The 20,798-nt window shown below is 43.1% G+C and overlaps 1 protein-coding gene across 3 annotated transcripts in view; it reads right to left on the reverse strand.

The window, feature by feature from the left end:
• Klhl32 (kelch like family member 32) overlaps positions 1-10,347 on the reverse strand; it is a 226,414-nt gene extending 216,067 nt beyond the window's left edge. For all 3 annotated transcript variants that reach the window (XR_008719679.1, XM_055603480.1, XM_055603478.1), the window contains exon 1: positions 10,045-10,347. The gene's annotated coding sequence lies outside the window, so the exon portion shown is untranslated. The remainder of the gene's footprint in view (positions 1-10,044) is intronic.
• Positions 10,348-20,798: the final 10,451 nt, after the last annotated feature.

The following is a 20,798-nucleotide window of genomic DNA, read 5'->3' on the forward strand; positions in this document are numbered from 1 at the left end:
TAGAAGCACACATTACACTCAGCAGCTGTGCCCTGGGTATTACTTCCGATAATTTGGCCAAAAAGATGATTTGAGCAGAATGGTTGCTGCTGATCACTTACTGAGAAAGCAGCCTTGAAATCACTGATGTAAATGATGTTTCACAGTTACTCTTCTGTCCTCACTCTTTGTCTCTTTATTTTTCCTTCGGCTGTCCTTGCCACAAATGGAAAAACCCAGCCTAAACTCCATACATGCCATTTTACCTGACATTCTAGAATGGAAAAGCAACTTAAATAAGAACAATTCCAGGTCGGAAATGGTGTTCCTCCTGTCAAAATATTTTTCCTCCATTAAAAAACAAAACAGACCAAGGAAACAACAACAACACAAGCAGTATTAAAGCTTTCCTGTGAGATGAGTTGAACTGGTTTGTACTTAACACAATGAAAGTCACCCCAACAGTTGGAATAATGATTCAGTTCCCAGGGACAGATACGCATGTGACATCTACTCTCCCCTCACACAGCCACACTCAGAATAATAACAATAAAATGACTTCTAGAAAGTTCCATTCGCCAACATCGTATCAATCACTTCCTTTCATGGGTGGGCTAATGGCAAAGATTCTTTTTTTTTTTTCTTAACTGTATCTCAGTGCTTAATAATTACCTCCTCAAATGTGACTGTTTAAAGCAGATGGTTTGAGGCTTCTATAAAATAAAAAGCAAACTGTAGTCTGAAAACTGGAGACCGCTCCCCAAGAAGCTGCTGCCTCTGCCCTGTCCCCAGCACTTCACAGTCTACCTGTTCATCAGTGACTCACAGCATTTCATGCACTGCAGAGACAGCACTCTCCAGCCAGCTTATGTAATGCTATATAATCACCATCCATGCAATAACACCAAAATAGAAACAGAATAAAAGCCATTTGATTTTATCTCACACAGAAACATGTGTCTTAAAAACCAATCTAATCACCATCCAGATAACATAATGATATTTACATGAATGCTCTCTGCAGCAATCTGTCTGCTAAGTTGTTCAGAAATTTGAGTAGAGAACTAAAACCTGTTTCATAGTGAAGATGTTAATGACACATCATGACTTCAGACCCCATAGGGCACCTGGTTAGTACTGGCTGCCTGAGCACCCAGAGGGCTGTATGACCGGCTTAGAGTATTTTGTTGTTGATATTGCTGCTGCTTCGAGTCTGAATGATCAGAAAATAAAGAGACAGATCTGGTAGTAGAGCTGATCCTGGAGCAACAGGAATAAGAAACAAGAGTGTCCACAGGCCCTGCACCAGCTGAAGCCACCCATAATCTCAGGATGGATGGATGGGGTGATCATGAAGTCCTACCGTTAGCAGAGGAGCTACTGGGAGTTGATAGCTACGAGGAGAGAGAGAGAGAGAGAGATAGAGAGAGTCAGATTTCTTCAAGAATGCAGGCCTTCAGAAGCCACTCATACTCCAGTAGATGGTCCTATACCCAAACACATACAAGCAGTACAAAGTGGACTTGGTGGCTTAAAACAAAAAGAAAAAGGGCACATAAAGTTGGGAAGGAAAAGTGGGCATGAGACGGGAGGCACTGGAGGCAAAGGAGTGGCAGGCAGACTTCTTCAAAACATATGATGTGCAAGTGTGAAACCCTCAAACAATAAAGACAGAACCCGCGTGAGTGCAATTCGCTGTGCCCAACAACGGCTCCCGAGTTAGAACTACTCACAGGCCCACTTGAAGTGTTTTCAGTACACAACTGATTCCATACCAGCACAGACTCTAACACAGTGCATACATGGGATGTAGGGACCTTGCTTTAAAACAGCCGTGGGTCATTCTGAAGGTCAGCCTGGTCCCAAATTTCACACTGGACTTGTCCGTAGAATAGTGGCAAACACACAGCAATGGCTAGTCAGAAGTTAGCAGAGACTTTTTAACATAAAAAGAACATATAAATTGGTTCCTGTAAGCAATAGTGGGAAAGCAGTACACCTCTTATTCCAACAAAGAGCAAGCAGCAGAGGGTGTGTCCCAAGTCTCCAGGCAGAGTGAGCTTATCTTGCTCTCCACACTGACCCGACTGTGCCCACCCAAGCCTTCCTCTGCCTCCAAACATGAGCAGCAGGAGCCTGTGGACTTTGTCCAGGAACCTAAGCAGCCACAGAGCTGAAAGCCTTAAGCCAAATGCCTCATTAACTGTGGTCCTGAGCTGCAGAGACCTTGACAGTCCAGCAACAAATGAACTGCAAACTGACGGAATAACATGAAACAGAATTAGAAAGAACCAGACAACTATGAGGATTATGAGGTCAGAAAAAAAAGAAAAAGAAAAAGAAAAGAAATTTACCAGAAAGTAGTATCGTGATACTAAGACTCGCAAATTAGAATTTCAGTAAAAAGCCAAGTTAAACGCTATATAGAAAAAGCTAAAACTGTGTTGTGAGTTTCTCAGATGGCATTTCATCGATGAAGAAACCCTATCTGTAGCTGACAGTAAATACCCTCAAGAAATGAGAAACTGCTGTGACTTAAAGCCAATGCCAACAAGCCATGCCCAAATAAAACCAGACTGTAGATGAGAAACCCAAAATTACTTAGGCTTTGAAATCTCAAAATAAAGTAAAAAGAAAAGAAAAAGAAAAGAAAAGAAAAACAGTCGTATCAGCTGAAGGACATCAAACTAGAAAAGGCTAGAAAGTATACTAGGCTAAAAAGTTATTTGGTTACATTGATATCACTGCCTTGAAAACTGCATTTTCAAGTCTCCTTTCATAAAACACCAAAAAGGGTAAATGAGGAAGCAAGTTTCAAAGATAAACTCAACCAAAATTAATTTCTTCAAATCAGATCTATACCTCAATTTTAATCCTAAATTTCCAAAGCGATAACCATAGCCCTCCTAGAGAGGAGCTGAAAACAAACTCACTATTTTCACATTTACAGTAGGCTTTTCCCTTACTATACCACCATTTTATAATTTTGGTGGTTGGTGTATTTGACATAAACAGATGACCCATACTCCTGTCTTGTTAGCCCCTATCTTAACCATGATCCTCACCCCACTATAATTAACATACATTATATAATTTTTAAAAACTTTTTCTTGCCAGGCATTATTGTGCACACCTTTAATCCCAGCATTAGAAAGGCAGAGGCAGGTGGATCTCTGTGAGTTCTGGGTCAGCCTGGGCTACATAATGAGACCATGTCTCAAAGAAACATCTAGATTTGCAAAGAAACCATAAAGATTTTCTTTGTCAAAAGTTGTTTATTTACGTTTTAAACTTTATGTGTATGAGTGTTTTATCTACATGTATGTATGTGTATGAGGTGTATGTCTGGTGCCCTCAGAGGCCAAAATCCCCTGAGTCTAGTGTTACATGTTACAGACAGTCGTGATCTGCTCTGTAGGTGCTGTGAAGCAAACTCAGGTCCTCTGAAAGGGAAATAAGTACTTTTAAACACTGAGCCATCTCTCTAGCACCTTTATCTTTGAATCAAGGCCTATGTATCCCAAATTGTCTCAAAATCACTACATCGCTAAGGATGATCTTGAATGTCTGTATCCCCACCTCTGAAGTGCCGGGATTACAGACAGACACCACAACCTATTTAAGTGGTACTGGAATTGAATCCAGGGCATCAAGTATGCTAGACAAGCATTCTAATAACTCATCAACATCCCCAGCCCCAAAGAATAACTCTTATCATTAACAATTTCCTATAACAATTTTCTAGGAAAATTTTAGGTACATAAACTGATGTTACTTAAAAACTCCCCCAAACATGTATGAATGAAACTGTAACACTTGTAAAACCCTGAAATAAATGAATGCATGCATACATACACACCAGATACAGGCAGAGCACAAGTGGCACAAGAAATCAACTTTCCACAGTCGGCCGAGTGATGAAAACAGAACTTGGCTGGGCCTGTGGGTTCCTAAAATGTATTACTAAGGGTAACTTCCTTCAGATATTCACAGCAAATCACTACTATAAGATTTATCAGTGTGCTGTGCTAGCTGATCCCACTGTCGTCCGCACTGACCCCAAGCCCACAAATGGGGCAGTAACCTTGGGGAAGTCAAGACACACTAGGCCCATTTGCATTCCGAGGTGAGCAGGACCCAAATGGTGTGTAAAAGGCAGAAAAATTACCCTGCCACTTTCCTCCAAGGATGAGGGATTCCTGGCTGAGGGGCTGGGAAGAAAAAGAAGCTGGTAAAGCAGAGAGAAAGGCAGATCTAACCAGAAGGTGTTCTCTGTGGGAAAAGAGTAATGCCGAGACTTGAAAGAAAATTTGGGGATTTTTCTTCCTTGAGTTGGAAAGTTTTTGACCTTTTCATAAATTTTACATAATTCGGCATGAAAGGAAATCTCTAGTTGCCTAGAAAAATGTAAACAACCAGAATCTGAGTGGCGGAAGGTCAACTATACCCGCCAGGTCTTTCTGCGTGTTTTTTTTTTTTTTTTTTACAGATAGGGACCCATCAAGAGCTCTTGCATCAAGAGTCCCCTAGTGGTATCCACTGAGAAGAAACCTGGCCTCCCCTCCTTTTCCCAGGGAGATGTAGCCCTAGCAACTGCACAACAGACCAGATGGGCAAGTCATATCACTCTGTTAATGGACAACACCATTAACCCCAGGACATGCTCCTTTCCCTGGTAGGACACTGGGAGAGCCCACCCAAGCAGAACCCTGGAGACTTGCTCCTCTCCCCAGGATGGCACTCATTCCTCAGACCGAGGCACTCCTTACAAGGCACATGAAATCTGAGAGTACTCCACATGAATCTGTAGGGTGGAGGAAGGCATTGGGGGAGGGAGAGAGTTGAGAAGTACTGGGTTTTTATTGTGTGCCAAGGACCATGTTGAACATTTCACTGCACACTTTGTAATTTGAGGATAGCTCTGTGATGTGTTCCCAGAGTGTTATTTGGATTCAACCGTTTGGAATATAATCCTTAAAGCACCTTCAGGTGGGACTTTTGGGAGAAAATTCGGGTGAAATGAGATTTTAAGATGAGGAGCCCCATAACCACATTAGCAGTCTTGAAAAGAAAAGAAAAGAAAAGAAAAGAAAAGAAAAGAAAAGAAAAGAAAAGAAAAGCCACCAGAAGAGACCCTGGAACTAGTGTGCTTGCTCAGCAACACCATGTGATGACCTCAGCCGTGAGGATGCAGCAGGAGGGACCTCACTGGATTTCAGTACCAGGCTGTTGGACTTCCTAATCCCTAAAACCATTAATGAAAAACACCATATACTGTGTACATTATTACTCTGCAACATTACATTATAGGAGAAAGAAAGGAGGGAAGGAAGGAGGGAAGAAGGAAGGAAGGAAGGAAGGAAGGAAGGAAGGAAGGAAGGAAGGAAGGAAGGAAGGAAAGAAGGACGGAAGGAAAGAAGGAAGGAAGGAAGGAAGGAAGGAAGGAAGGAAGGAAGGAAGGAAGGAAGGAAGGAAGGACGAAGGAAGGAGGGAAGGAAGGAAGATCAGCATTACCTATAATGTAAGTGACAGAAATCCCATTATAAATGCAGAAATGAGACCCAGAAGGGATATCACTTGATTGTGAATCGCAGAGCCAAAAAGAATCAGATTTAGTATTCAAATCCAGGCTCCAAGACCATGTTCTGGTAGCGTCATCCACCTTGTACTTGCAGTAGCAAGACTGAAATAAATAATACGGCTTCCAGGTAATGACTTTAAATGAGGTATCAGAATTTGTCATAAAAAATTGCAGGATGCCTCCTCCACCGCTCTTATTGTCTGTGCCATTAGCATCAAACGTGTTCCCACTGAAGCAATCAGCTAGGGTGGGACTTCTCATCAATATCCTGCATGTCAGATCGGTTGTGCTGACAGGGTGGGGCCGAGGGGAGTGACCCTGCTTCTTAGTTACGGGGACTGGCTCATTTAGATGGAGAGCGGAATGTATTATGCCTCAAATAAAGATGTAGAGAAGCACATTAAGAATCCATAAAACTGCCAAAAATTTTCTTTCTTCACTTAAAAGCAGTCTTATTGGGCTTTATGAAGGAAAAAGCTATTCTAGACAGATGCATATCTCCTGACGCTTTCTCCATCTGCAGAGCTAATGTGCTTCCAAGTCAAGTTGGTAAAACTGTTACTTTAGGATACATTTTTTAAAAAAAAACTTCACCAAAATGTATAGTGCCGTATGTGTAAACCAAAATGAAATTAAGCCATCGGTTCACTGCAGTGTGGCTATGAAACTGAGCAGGAACAACAGCAGCTACAACAAATAGTGATAATAAGGGAAAAGGCCCGTGCCTCCTCCTGCTCAGCGAATTTTAGATAGCGAATGACTTTTGCAAGGTAGGTCTGGAATAAAGAAGCCAGTTAGAAATGCCAAGACCAGGAAAAAGATGAATGTAATTAATTCCATCTGTTAATTCCCAGTAAAGAGAAGTAAGATATTCTGGAGTAAATTCTGAAAACAAACTCTGCAAACTGGAAGAAATGTTGCAATAAGAGCACAGGGAGAGAAAAAATAGCTCCAGCTAACTCCACTGTCACCAAAATGCCTAGTTTACCAACAGGCTCTTTGTGATATTAGCTCATAATAATTTACTTGACAGAGGCATCTATGAAGGAAAACTGACTATACAGCTTATACTGTCCATTATGGGAATTAAGGTCCCTCCAACTAAAATTGAATCCCTGTCCTACATCGCAAGACTCTGCCTTTAAGTGGCATTTTCTATTTTATTCCACCCTGTTAGCTTGCCCCATCATTCAGCCGCCCTCAGAGCCGTCACTGGTACAGTACTTAATCCAAGTGTAACATCCACAGACTATCACTCATCTCTCAGGTCTCCATTCGAGGACCCTGCAAAAATAATGATCCAACTGGGATCATAATAGGCACTCATTTGTCACAAACGGTTTCCTTATATATTTAAACACAGCGATTCAAGAGGCCAATATGTAACTCACATTTCTCCTTACTTGCTCCACAGATGAGATGTGCCTTTATCAAAAATACATCAAAATGGAAATCTTTATCTGAAGGGCTTGGGACAAGGGCCAGTCAGTAAGTAAATGCTTGCTTACTGCATGAGGATTTGAATCCAGAACCTGAACAGTGGTGTAAGAAAAAAAAAAAAAGCACGGTCCCAGCAGCACACTCATGATCCCCCTGGAGAGGTGGATATCATAGGAGGCTCCTGGGGCTTGCCATGTCGCTAGCCTTTCTGAACTGGTGAGCTTCAAGGTCAGTGACATACCTTGTCTCAAAAAATATGGTGGGTGGGGAGGGAGAGAGGAAAACCCCTACATCTATATACCTGACCCTAACCCTAACCTAACACAAGACCAATGCCATGTAAACAGCTGTTATTGACAAGGAACAAGTCTCACGTGTTCCTACAGACATAATTTTTTTCCAAATAATTTTGATCTGCAGTTGGTTCATGATACAGAGGGCCAATCACATTCAACTGACTTTTTATACACCTCTTAGCCCCATATCAACAAAGAATAGTTCAGAAATTTAAAACATTTCAAACTATAAATGCTTTTATTTCAACACATTCAAAATTTCCACCATGAGAGGACTTTTTTTGAGACAAGAGTTTTCTCTGTGCAGCCTTGACTGTTCTGGAACTCACTTTGTAGACCAGGCTGACCTCAAACTCAGAAATCTGCCTGCCTCTGCCTCCCAAGTGCTGAGATCAAAGGTGTGTACCAACACCACCTGGCTAATGTAACAGCACCTTATACTCCTTTTCTTCTCTGAGGTATTACTGGAGAGAGATGCAGGAAGGTCAGAAACAAACCTGAACCTGCTGGTTGGGACTGATGGTACACACCTTTGATTTCAGCACTCAGGAGGCAGAGGCAAGTGCATGAGTTCGAGGTCAGCCTGCTCTACATAGTGAGTTCCAGGACAGCCATCGCTATGTAGAGTTACCCTGTCTCAAAAACAAACAAACAAAAGAAAAACAAACAGATGATGGAAAAGAATAGAAAGCATTTACTAAAGACTTTAAAATGCCTTAGTCACTTTCATAACAAATTCACATCATAGAATTGGATAAGACCCCAGTAGTTAAGGACTGTGAACCTGCAGGACACAGATGGCTCAGACATATTTTTAATATGGTCCTCACAGATTTCTTTCTTTTAAATTAAGGATATTTACACACACACACACACACACACACACACACACACACACACACAAGATCCTGAGACTTTCAGCTCTGACTTTCTACAAGGTTTGAATTTTGAATCCCTATACTTCACAGTGAGAGCAGTTGCTTGACTTGACAGTGACTGAGAGGAGAAGCGGAAAGAAATTAACGGAAAGTGATTTCTAGACTATAATGTCAACTGTTCTCCATCATCACGCATTTCCTGGTGCTCTGTGAGCCTCGTAACCCTCTGCCTATTATCTGTCATTACCTGTCTTCCTCTTCCTCAGGTTACTATGTCGTTTGACACAGTTCAAGATCTGAGTTAAAGAATGTCATCTGTTTCCTTAACCCCTTAACAAGAGGTGGAAAAATGAATGGATCTCAAGAGAACAAAATGAATTGTTGGATGCCATTGGTTCTGTGCTAAGCCATTCTGTGTGTAATGAAAGAATGAAAACAGTGCAAAGTATAATTACTGCAGTGTCAAACTCTTCAGGGTCACCCATTAAACAAGGGGAAAAAGAAAAAAAGAAAGAATCCACCCTAGGCAGTCCAGGTATTAGCGCTCCTGTGAGATCAGGTTTCTGCTGTCTTTCATGGGCCTCCTTTCAGGAAAGGATTCTTCCTTACTTCAGAAGAATATAAAATCTTAACGTGACCTCTGAAAGCTGAGGCTCTGGGACAGTAGGGCAGGGCAAGCATTTTATATATCTACCTCCATCAACAAGATGGAACTACAACTTCTAATAAATCAATTAAGTTGGAAGATGGAATTTCATAAGTGGGCAGAGGTGATGAAAACTACACCTAAATCATTAATTAGCACAGGAAGAGACTTTCTGAACAAAACTCCATTAGCACAGGCACTAAGATCAACAATAAGTGAGACCTCACGAAACTGAAAAGCTTCTTCAGGCAAAGAACACCATGACTGGACAAAATGACAGCCTACAGAATGGGAAAGTATTTTTACCAACTCTATTCCAACTGCTCTCACTGTGAAGTATAGGGATTCAAAATTCAAACCTTGTAGAAAGTCAGAGCTGAAAGTCTCAGGATCTTGTGTGTGTGTGTGTGTGTGTGTGTGTGTGTGTGTGTGTGTGTGTGTAAATATCCTTAATTTAAAAGAAAGAAATCTGTGAGGACCATATTAAAAATATGTCTGTGCAATAAGCACAGAAATGTCAGAAAGACTGTGTGTCCTGAATGCCATCTATACCCTTAGAAATTCACATAGCACTGTTCCTGTTCTGGCCAGTTTACAATAGAAGAGTTTCCTGGTGTGGGTGCCACAATAAAATCATCTGCTAATTTAATACAAGTAAAATGCAAAACAGAACTGGAAATAAGGGGAGAGGGCAGCTTTTAAATTGGATTTATTTTAAGATCACCAAAATGGGAGTAAATTATAATGCAAGGCACAATCCTCTGAAAGACTAATCTGACGGCCTTAAAAAAAACCGCATATCTTACATAGTACGTTGTCACTTTTTTTTAAGTTGAATAAAACCATTGTCTGAATCCAAATTAATGACTATCAAGTTGCCACAAAGTCCTCAATGTTCATATTATTTAAAAAAAATCAAAATAAATAGGATTTAAGGAACCATGTCTTCCAATATACATCCCAAGGCTGATGTTTAAACAAGTCTCCTTGGTAACCAGGAAGCATAGTGCATACCGGGTTGGGGGAGGGGATTGCAACTCTAGGTTGGCATAATAAGTAACCGGAGTAGTAATTGCTCCTGCTAGCCGACGCCAGCAGAGGCTGCATCCCCTGAAATGCAAGTCCAGGTCTTCCCGGGTCTGGTGCATCCGCAGCCTCCCACCCTCTCCCTTGGGTCTGCAGGCACTAATTCCGAACCCGTCACAAGGAGAGAGACTGGCTTACCCGATGCTGGGGAGAGCGGTCTTCTGGGCTTGATACCCAGGGGAGGCGGCGGGCGCCTGGCAGTCTCCTGGGCTCGTGGAAACTGCAGCAGAGCCGTCTGCCCGGCCCGGCTGCAGCAGAGATGCTCGCGCGCTCTGGGCTGGTGGAAGCGAGCGGCTGTGCGCGCTCCCCCGCGCGCTCCCGATCTCCCGCGGGGAAACCGTGTCCGCGGAAGGGCTCTGCCAGCCAGCCAGCCCCGCGCGGCCCGGCCGGCTCTGCCCTCCCAGCCGCCGGCCTCCGCCACCCCCCGCAGCCGCTCCGCCCTCCCGGCGCTGCGCGCTCCCGCCCCGCCGCGGCCACCCGCGACACGCGCGCTCCCCGGAAGTCCCCGTCTCCGCGCTCCCGCACCCGAGCCGACCGCCGCGGCTCACACGGCTCCCGCAGGCCTCTGCAGCCGTGCACAGGGCTGCAACCCTGCACCCCCGTCCTAGCGCCCCCGAGGCTGGAAGCATTGAGCCTGCAGGTGCCACCTCCCTCCCGGAGCGCGCCTCGCTGTCCCTGACCGGGCTGACTTGTTCAGATGCCCTAGCCCAGAATGGATCTGCTGGGACCTCCTGAGAATTCATGGCAACACACCTTTGTGGACAAGTGTGGACAACTTGTTAAGAAGCCCCAGCGGGCACAGGTCGACTGGAGTCCTGAACCTGAAGAGGAAGAGTATTTGATTACCACTGATCAGCAGTAAAACCATTGACACCACTGTTGAATTAGCAGGCTTGGCATTCTTGCTGGTCACTGTCTTTTCTCCCTTTTAAGGAAAATGAAGAATTTTAATAAACAATATTGTGTCTTTGAATTGGAAACCTTGATCCAATGTGAAGTTATGCAAGAGTGGCAGACTTGAAATTGGAGAGAAATACTTAGTAGATGTGAGTGATTTAAACTACTGCAGGATTTGAAATAACCGGAATTTCACGAGATGGTCATGTTTATGTTCTTCCACACACTGGAGATAGGCAGAGGCCTCAGTCAGTTTTGAGGAGTTCTTGACATTATTCTCAAACCAATGGCTCAGCAATCGTTTTCCGTTTTTAGACCCACAAAGCGTTTAGATGTCTTTGGCCTCCTGAGACCTGTCTGTCTCCCTGCTTTTATCCCATGATTTTTCATATTGGACTCCAGGATGCTGACTCAACACTCGGACACCAGGGTAGGTGCAGAGAAAAGAATTACAGCTGATGGCAAAGAGGGTTAGTGCTAGTTTCTGGGATATTTCATAAGCAAATGCTTTTTCATTTTATGCTGGAAGATCAAATGTGAAAGCATCTTGAACCCCAAAATATTCACAATGGTGTCAAGAGATAAAGCACCCTCCCTTGAGCCCTAGCATGTTTACTGATAGTGTCATTGTTCTGAGGGTCTTGTTTATGAAGCCGTTTCCAAGAAAGGCAGACTTCTGGTTTTCTTAGAATCATTCCTTTGCCTCTGCCTTCATGGCAGGTTGTATGTGCAGATATATTAGATACATACATACATACATATTAGATACATACATATATATTAGATACATACATACAGATTAGATGTGTAGGGATAATCAAAGAAAAAAAGGCTACATTTGAGAGTGGGAGTGACATGTGAAGGGTTAGAGGGAGGAAGGGTTTTGAAAGGGGGAAATGATACAATTATATCTTAATTTAAAATTATTAAAATAATATAAATTTAGAAGGCAGTGTGCACTGCAATAAGCATTTGTATGCTGTGCCTTTTAACGTATTTTTAACAAGTAAAGCACTCATTAAGAGGCGGAGGTATTCCTCACTACAGGAACTACACTGAGGACTTTCAACCAGCCGTAGTGACTGGAATCTCTGTTTAGAATAAGGAGAAAGTATAGTTAAATATAGTTGAATAGTGGAAGCAAGAGTAGCATACACACTCACAGGTTCTTTGTGCCACCACTCAGCACGTGTGTGAATAAGGGAGCATTGCTTGCCACCTCGCTGGGTCACTAATGTCCCCACCCATCATTGTCTTGATAACTGCTGCTCACTGGCACATATGTGTTAAAGGTTTAATAAGAAAGTGTGTGTAAATGCATAGAAAAATGTATGGCTCAACGAAGGCAATTTTCCCTAAGTGACTCCTTGTGTGTTTACTTAGCAGTAGTCTATTTCTATAAGACAGTCAATGTTTATTGCATGGCTACCAAAACTCAGCGTGAGCATATTTTTCAGATTCTTAGTTTAAAGAGATTCTAGATACGATCTCCCCCCACCCCCCGCCAAACCATTAAATATTGTCCTTATTCTTGTTAAAAAAAAAAAATAGGTAGAACTGGGCATGGTGACACACACCTATAACTCAGCACTTGTGAAGTTGAGGCAAGAGAACCAGTTTGAGACTATTTTGGGGCCTCCTTTTTCTTCTGAAAAAAGTCAGAGTGGAAGAAGAAAGGAAGGAGGAGGGAGGAGAGGGGAGGGAGCAGAAGGAAGAAAAGAGGAAAGAGCAGGAGAGCTAAAAGAATGCTGCCTAAAAGCCGCTCTTCTTCTTCAGAATGTTAGTCATTTGTTCTACTGCTGGGCTTGCTTTTCCTTTTATTTCCTTAATATTAGAATGTATTGAGCATGCTACTCAATGTAAAGAGAGATTGCTTCTGTGATATTATGAGAGACAAGCTGAAGGAGAGAAATTAAGCCCAAGTCCTCCAGTTGCAAGCAAAAGAAATTTCTTCTCTAAAACTGAGCAAAGGGGAATTTCATGGAAGGTTATGGGGAGCTTCAAGATTGATGGGAGGTGCCTCTAGATAACCAGGCTGGGAAGTCAGCAAGATTTAGAGACAATCCAGAGAGCAGAGAAAACTGACAGTACAGTAATCAGAAAAGGGCGGCATGGTTGCTGGTCGCCATCTACATAGTCTTCATGCTCTGCATTCAGATTTCAGCTTCCACTTGTCCTCACTTGGAAGCTTCGCCTGTCCCTCCAAGGGATAGGGTGGGTCCTTTAACCAGAGCCTCAAGATTTAAGAAAGTTTGGACCTGGGTGGTTAGAAAGGAGAACAAGAGAACACGTACTAGACTAGAGGAGCCAGGAAGAGCTGCCCCTGCTGCTGTGGCAGATGAAGGACTGGCGTCTTATGCTAAAGAACCTTGTTTCACTTTCCCAACTCTCCGAGCATTTGGCTGAGTTTAAACCACCTATTTTTCAGTTTTCTTCTTACATTCCATACATTTTTATGCCATTTTTTGTTTGAATCTATGTATCATCCACTTGCCATGGAACAAGATATTGTAAGACCTGGGGTCTCACAGCTCAGGAGTTTAAGATTGCGCCCTTCCCAGAAACTCCCCCAGACCAAGACTCGTTGCAAAAGCAAGAGGTTTATTAACCATTGTGCAACGCGGTCACCCCTGCCCGTCAGCAAAGAGTGGCACCCGGAGACAAAGGCCTTTAGGTTTTTAAAAGAAAAATTGCGGGAGATTTGAAGTTGCAGTCTTGGCAATTTAGGATTGGATGAGGAAGCTATAAAATAAGATAATTGGTTAGTCTTAGGTGCTCAAGCTTGGCCAGTCCTGCCAAGTGTGGATGCAGCTGCAATTTAAGGTGGAGGTGGTTAGCTCATCCTTGAAGATTAGGGGCTTCGGACTTTTGGCTGCAGGTCAAAAGCTACTCAGAACAAGTCTGGGTTCATTGCTAAGAAATGCTATCTCAAAGACAAGGGTCTGGTCCTTTTTTTTTGCTGAGTGAAGGTCATTGCTTGCTTGCCTTTTTTAATATCTGTCCTCACAGATAGGGTCACATTCCTCCATTCTCTGGAAAGGTACTAAGAGGCTTTAGCTTAACCTGAACCTAAAACTCAAAGCTATAGGCTTTAGAAGACATATAGGTTACAAAGTTAGTTTAACCCTTTCAATATAACAATAACATACCATAATATGTTATCATACAGTTTCGTACAATCTCTATTTTAACAGCTTTATGAGAATCTGAGAGAGTCAGAATTGTCTGTAGACATTTAAGGTTTCACTTTAAAGCTACGTCATGATGGTGTGTATGTCGATGTCCCTTCTTCAATGGCAGAGTGAACACCTGTCATAGCCACTTTTCTCACAGTGAGAGAGGAGGTGTGAGACTTAGGACCAGTGCCACGGTCTTCTGCATGAGGATTAAATGATCAAGGAGCCATAGTTCTGATAGCTCTATTTCTGCAGAGAAAAGATCAATATTCGTTGTGAGAAAACTAGAATTCATGTTTGGCTGGTAGTCTCTGGTCTTGAAGAAGAAATTACAAAAAAACCTCTTATCAGCACCTCAACTGGCTTCCACAGCTGCAGGTACATTTTGCAGCTAATTGAGCCTGTATATAAGAACCCAGAATCACTCAGAACTAGTTATCCCAAGACAAAGATGTTTATGTGAAAAGGTTTTATTTTTTCAGTGTAACACTTTTATCGATTATACGGAATTTTCACATCATGCACTCCCGATCACAGTCACTTCCCAGTCCTTTCATGTCAACCCTGACCCTTGTGACCTCCCCATGGCCACCAAAAAAAGTAAAAATAAAAAATAATTTTAAAAATTGTGCTATCTCTATACTCACTGGAGCATGGTCAAGCTCTCAGTGGCCCACCCTTTAAGTAGAACTGAGTCCTTCGCCCCTGCCTTCCTGCTGGAAGCCATCAATTGTGGAGAACTAGACTTCAGCATCCCCCACACTGAATTTTCTTCGGTGGCTTCCTGTTTAGCTGTTACATTTTTTAGTGGAGGTTGGGGTTAGGGCTAGAGTTAGGGGTTGTCACAGAAGCCTTCCATGTCCCTCCCTCTCAACTGCACATCTATGCATCATCGATACCACAGCAAGAGTAGCCCCCTCGTTCTCCCCAGTCAGCAGATCGCAGCCTCACATGGTTTCTGGCAACAGCACAGACCACAGAGGCTCTGAAGTAGGACCATGGCCCCAGACAAGGCCCTCAAAGGCAGCCTGGACCACAGACATCAGCATGACTCTGGTACCAGCACAGGCCATTCTCGGTATGCCCCTCGGCGGCCCTGCTAAAATATTTTATGTTTATATTTTCTCTGGCACCAAATGCTACTTGTCATTTTCAGACCAATTTAGTGTCATCAACTACACATGCAATTGAGAAATTTTAAAAAATATTTTCATTATTCTGCTAACTGGGAATAAAGAAAACATGAGAAGGAGTCTTGGTCATTATGAAGACAATTACTATTTTAAAATAAATTCTACATGTTCATGTACCAGATTAGCAAAGATTTTTAAAGATAGTATAATTCTTTGCATATAAAATGTCCCCACTGGCTTCTGTGTTGAAGACTTGGTTTCCAGCTGGTGGTGCTATTTTGGAAGGTTCTGGAAACTTAAGCAGATTTGGTTCTAGCTGGAGAGAGAAGACTAGTAAAGGCAGGTCCATAAAAAGTACCCTGTCCCAGGTACTGTCCTCACTGCTCTTGACAACTCTGCTGCCCACTTTCCACCCATCATGCTTTGCCTCACCAGAACCCAGAAACAGCACAGGTAACTGAACATGGACCACAACTTCTGAACGATGAGCCAAAAACAAACAAACAAACAAACAAACAAACAACTTTCTAATTTTTTCTTGAGATGTGTGTGTGTCTGGAAAAGAGGCCAGAAAAGAGCCTCAGACTCCCTGGAGCTAGAGTTAGCTGGCAGTAGTGAACCTCCAGATGTGGGGTCTGGAACGGGAAGACAGGTCCCCTGCAAGAGCAGTTTGCACTCTAACCAGTGAGCCATCCCCCACCCCAGTCCTTTCTCTTTTAAGTTGTTCAATATTCGATATTTTGTCGCTGCAGCTAGAAATTAACCACAACCTGCAATACTAAGAGAAATATGGTTAATATAACTGTATGAAAATGAAAGTGGATACATACATTTCATAGGACAGTTTGCCAATATTCATGTTTAAAAATATTTTAATAGTGCATATAACTTTCGATCTAGCAACTTTGCTTCTATGAATTGTCTTAAGGTTACCTTACACAAAAGTACAATGAGTATCATAACATACTAATGATAGCTTAGCAATATTCAAGATGGACATTAGTCTTGGATATAAAGAAATGGAAGATGGAGACAGTTAAGAATTCAAGGTCTATTACTGACTGACTGATGATGGGGAATAAAATGATTTACATCAGGCCAGCTGTATGAATAATAAATAGCTACATACAAAGCAATAGAGATATCTTTACACACTATTGTCACAAATATATCACCACACGTTTTGAGTTAAATTTGAACAGACATAATGCAAGCTAGTGTTAAAAACATAATCTTGTGTAAATATAAAATATGGGAGAAAATGAAGCTACATAAATAACTGTATTTTTATTTTTTATTTTATTATTTTATTTTTTAACTTTTATTAATTATACTTTATTCACTTTGTATCCCCATAAACCCCTCCCTCCTCCCCTCCTAATCCCACCTTTCCTCCTCCTTCTTCATGCATGCCCCTCCCCCAGTCCACTGATAGGGGAGGTCCCCCTCTCCTTTCTTCTGATCCTAGTCTATCAGATCTCATCAGGAGTGGCTGCATAGTCATCTTCTGTGGCCTGGTAAGGTGGCTCCCCCGTCAGGGGGAGGTAGGTGATCAAAGAGCAGACCAATCAGTTTATGTCAGAGGCAGTCCCTCTTCCCATTACTATGGAACCCACTTGGACACTAAACTGCCATGGGCTACATCTGTGCAGGGGTTCTACGTTATCTCTGTGCATGGTACTTGGTTGGTGTATGAGTCTCAGGAAAGACCCCTGTGTTCAAATTTCTGATTCTGTTGCTCTCCTTGTGGAGCTCCTGTCCTCTCCAGCTCTTACTATTTCCCACTTCTTTCATAAAATTCCATGCACTCTGCCCAACAGTTGGCCATCAGTCTCAGCGTCTGCTTTGATAGTCTGCAGGGCTGGGTTCAGAAAGAAGCAAGTGAATTTCAAGCTTGTTCCAGCCAATGTTACATAACGATATTAGAGCCTTCACTGTCACAGCGTTGCCACTCACACCGTGCTGCTCTCGGACCCAGGCAAGTCACAGGCCCTACACTGACGGTGGGTTTAGGATGAGCCTGAAGGGGTACACACCGGGATCTTCTGCCTGCTGCTGGGTTGTGGTGGAAAGGCAAGGGAAGGGCGAGCTGTCGTGCTCTCCAGCTCAGGGGACAGCTGTGCTGGCTGGGTAAAGCCTCGGTGCTGAGGGAGCCACAGCACGGCGCTCACCATGGAGGACGGCATCTCCAATGCCAGCTCTGCTCCTGTCGGGGCCTCGTGACTAGGGCCTTGGGCCGGCTCCAGAGACCTTATCCTTTATGAAATGTGTCTTCCCACCATTCAGCACAAAGAAGCCTCACCGGTCTTCTCAGTTAACAGGTTTTGCTCTTCCTCTCATGTTCATCTCCTTAATAGCTTTTTTTTTTTTTTCTTTTTCTGGGAACACAAGCTCTTACTGTTCCTCTGAGGCCTCGATTTTGGAATTCATAACTCAAGAGGCTAGTATGGTTTGTTTGTTTGCTTGCTTTAGCCTTGTTTCTCTCCTGAGGCCAGTAGATATTTAAAAAAATATCTACTGATTAACATCATTATGTTCTAGCTGATTAACCTCTCTTGCAATAGATATGGAATTTTTATAATAATGCACTTTAATATTACTACTTTTAATAAGTAAGATATTTTATTGAATGAATACTAGGGTTCTTAGACTTGAAGGACTGGTAAGGAAAAGCCTACTATCTGAGTGCCATTACCAGGCCAATTCTTCTCTGGGTGTCTAGACACTCACTTGTATGCACTAGGCTGGAAGGCATGAAGCTTAATGGGCTGGGCGGGTGGGTCAGCAGGATCTTGGTCTGCAGTGAGTTCGGGGAGAAACAGCCTTCTTTGAGACAGGATTTCAGTGAAACACTCTTTTTATTGGGGAAGTGAGTAGGGGCTCGGGAGGGTGCATGCACATCATTGGCTAGAGCTGTGGTGCCAGATGCTTCATTTGCATGGGCAGGAATTCCAGGTGCTAGCTGGACATGCCCTTATAGGAAATGGGAAGTTTTAACCTGCTACCAGTCAACTTGACTACCTCAAGGGTGACAGAGATGGTGTTTACATCTGCCAGTCTCCAGATGAGATTTCTCGAGGTTTGGACAAGTCTTGACCTTACTCTTGCTCCGGGCTGGCTCAGGGCATGGCTCTCACATGCCCCACATTTAAGCTTTTAATAGGACCAAGAACCCTAATAACTGTACTAAGATTTGAGACCCCAGAATCATCTCATTATAAACCATGAGCGCACATTACGCTGAGTTTGAGGCCAGGGGATAGAACAACAGAACCATATAGAATGGGGAAGGAGAACTTACCAATAGACAGTGAGATCCTCTGCAGCAAAGAAAGAAGGAGGCTGTACAGTCACACTAACAGCTTCGTATTGTCTACAGATCTCAAAAACAAAGTCTTAATTTTCCTTTTCTATTACTCTCTGTATGATTAAGTTTCATTGTAGGGTGTAGAATCACCATGGAAACACACTTTGGGAAGTTCTGTATGAATGGAGAAGAGTTACCCTGCATTCAGATGACACCATCAATGGGCTGGGATTCCAGGCTGAATAAAAAGGAGCTGACTACAGGTGCAGCGTGGCGATCCACATCATGCCCACCGACATACTGTTTCCGCCATGATGAACTGTATCATCAAACTGTAAGCCAAGCAAACCCTTACTTCTCACAACGATAAGAAAAAGAATACAGATAATCAATACTAGGAATGAAATGGTTGATGTGATAAACTTGACCTTGTGATTCTTAGGTCCTTACAACTGGCGTGCAAGAGGATTATGGAAACCTTGGAATCTTGTAAATAGGTCTGAGCAGGTCATGTTGGTGGCAGTTTGGAAGACCAAAATGCTGACAGAAAAGTAGACAGCGGAGACCAACCTAGGTAGGTTTCAGAGGTGCACAAGGACTCTCTGTCCATAACTAGAGGAGAGGCTGTTTATGTTATGTTCTGCCAAAGAATCCTGCTGTATTCCGCCTAGGTCCTGAGAACTTAGTGAAGCTGAACTCAAGAGTAATGGACTAACTTGTTTGGTGGAGAGGGGATTTCAAGGTGACATTGAGGCTGTGTCATGATCACTGCTTCCTGCTGTTTATCTAGGACCACAGGCAGCAAAAGCAACATGTGAAGTAGAAAGACATGAAAAATATGCAATTTGCCAGGAAAAAGAAAAGGAGCAACTTCTAAGTTGCAGACTGATGAACATGAAAAAAATAAATAAAAGCAGCTGTAACTGTTAAAGACAGTGTCACCACTAAAGTGAAACCTTTTGGACCCCCAACACAGTTCGCGAGGTAAAGGGGCCTGGCACCAAACCCAGTCACCCTGGTCTTGTCCCTGTAACTTGCTTAGGGGAAAGAAGAGGAACTGCTCCTCAAGTTGTTCTTTGATTTCAACTCATGTGCTGTGGCAGACACAGACATGCACATAGAGCACACACAGAAATAAATACACGCATGTGTACAAAGATAAAGAGACCCTCCTGGCTTTGTGCAGAGGCGATAGGAAAGTCGCCCCAGGGCAATGGCCTCAACATCAAAGGGCCCAACTTGTGAACATGCAAATTCATTGAAAGGAGAGTCTAGGCTCTTTGGCCCCCCCATCCCCCAAGGGAGGAGCAGTCCTGTTAGGCCACAGAGGAGAGCTTTGCAGCCAGTCCTGAAGATACCTGATAAAACAGGATCAGATGAATGGGGAGGAGGTCCTTCCCTATCAGTGGACTTGGAAAGGGGCAGGGTGGAGATGAGGGAGGGAGGGAGGGACTGGGAGGGAATGAGGGAGCGGGACATGGCTGGGATACAGAGTTAATAAAATGTAACTGATAAGAAAAAAATAAAATTAAAAAAAAAAGAAAAAAAAAAAAAGAAAAGGAGAGTCTAGACTGAGAGGGCCTGTGAGGAAGTTGCCTAATGAAAATAAAACAGCCAAAGGAATATTTCCCTCAGGGACCAATGCAACTGTGGTTCAAGTGAACTAAGCTATATAGCCTAAATTAGCAGACTTTGGCAGCGCTGTTTACATGGTGCTAGTTTTCTGGGCCTAAAATGTATAAGTGTAAAAAGTCCTATAGGGTTGCACCAAGGTTTCTGAAGGTCATTAAGTGTGGGGCAGGGGCAAAAGCCCCATAAAGAGATGTTGAGAGTTCACTGCATAAAGCTATGAAAGTGAAGCCCAGGTTGCAGCAATTCCAAGATGTTAGAGGTGCTACCACCTGGAACACCTGGTGAGGAAAGCTACGTTCAGAAGGGAACCTGGCTCAAAGAGAATCTGTGTGTTGCAGGCAGCAGATCTGAAGGGCAGGACAATCCAAGCACTTTGTAGCCCACATAATTCTATCATGAGCCCCAAATGCCAACAATTCACACTGTTGATGTTTGCCTTTTCCTTTTGGGCTTTGGTCTGAACTTTCCCTCCTCTGTCGCTGCTCCAGTTTTGGAATGTTTATTCTGTGATACTGAACATTAGAAGTGTGTAACTTGTGTTTGATTATACAAGGACTCATGGTTAGGATATTGCCTTGAATCACCAAAGAGACTTTGAACTTAAGAATTTTGAACAGTGCCACGACTGTTAAAGGCTATGGGGACTTTTAGAGGTGCACGGAATGACTTTTGCATTTTAAAATAAGATACTTCAGGATGTGGGGTGGGGTATTGTAGTCCGTAATGATGCGGTTGGTGGCGAGGAAG

Source organism: Psammomys obesus, unplaced genomic scaffold (genome assembly GCF_907164565.1).
Source record: "Psammomys obesus unplaced genomic scaffold, mPsaObe1.curated_primary_1811, whole genome shotgun sequence".
In the NCBI taxonomy this organism is placed as follows: domain Eukaryota; kingdom Metazoa; phylum Chordata; class Mammalia; order Rodentia; family Muridae; genus Psammomys; species Psammomys obesus.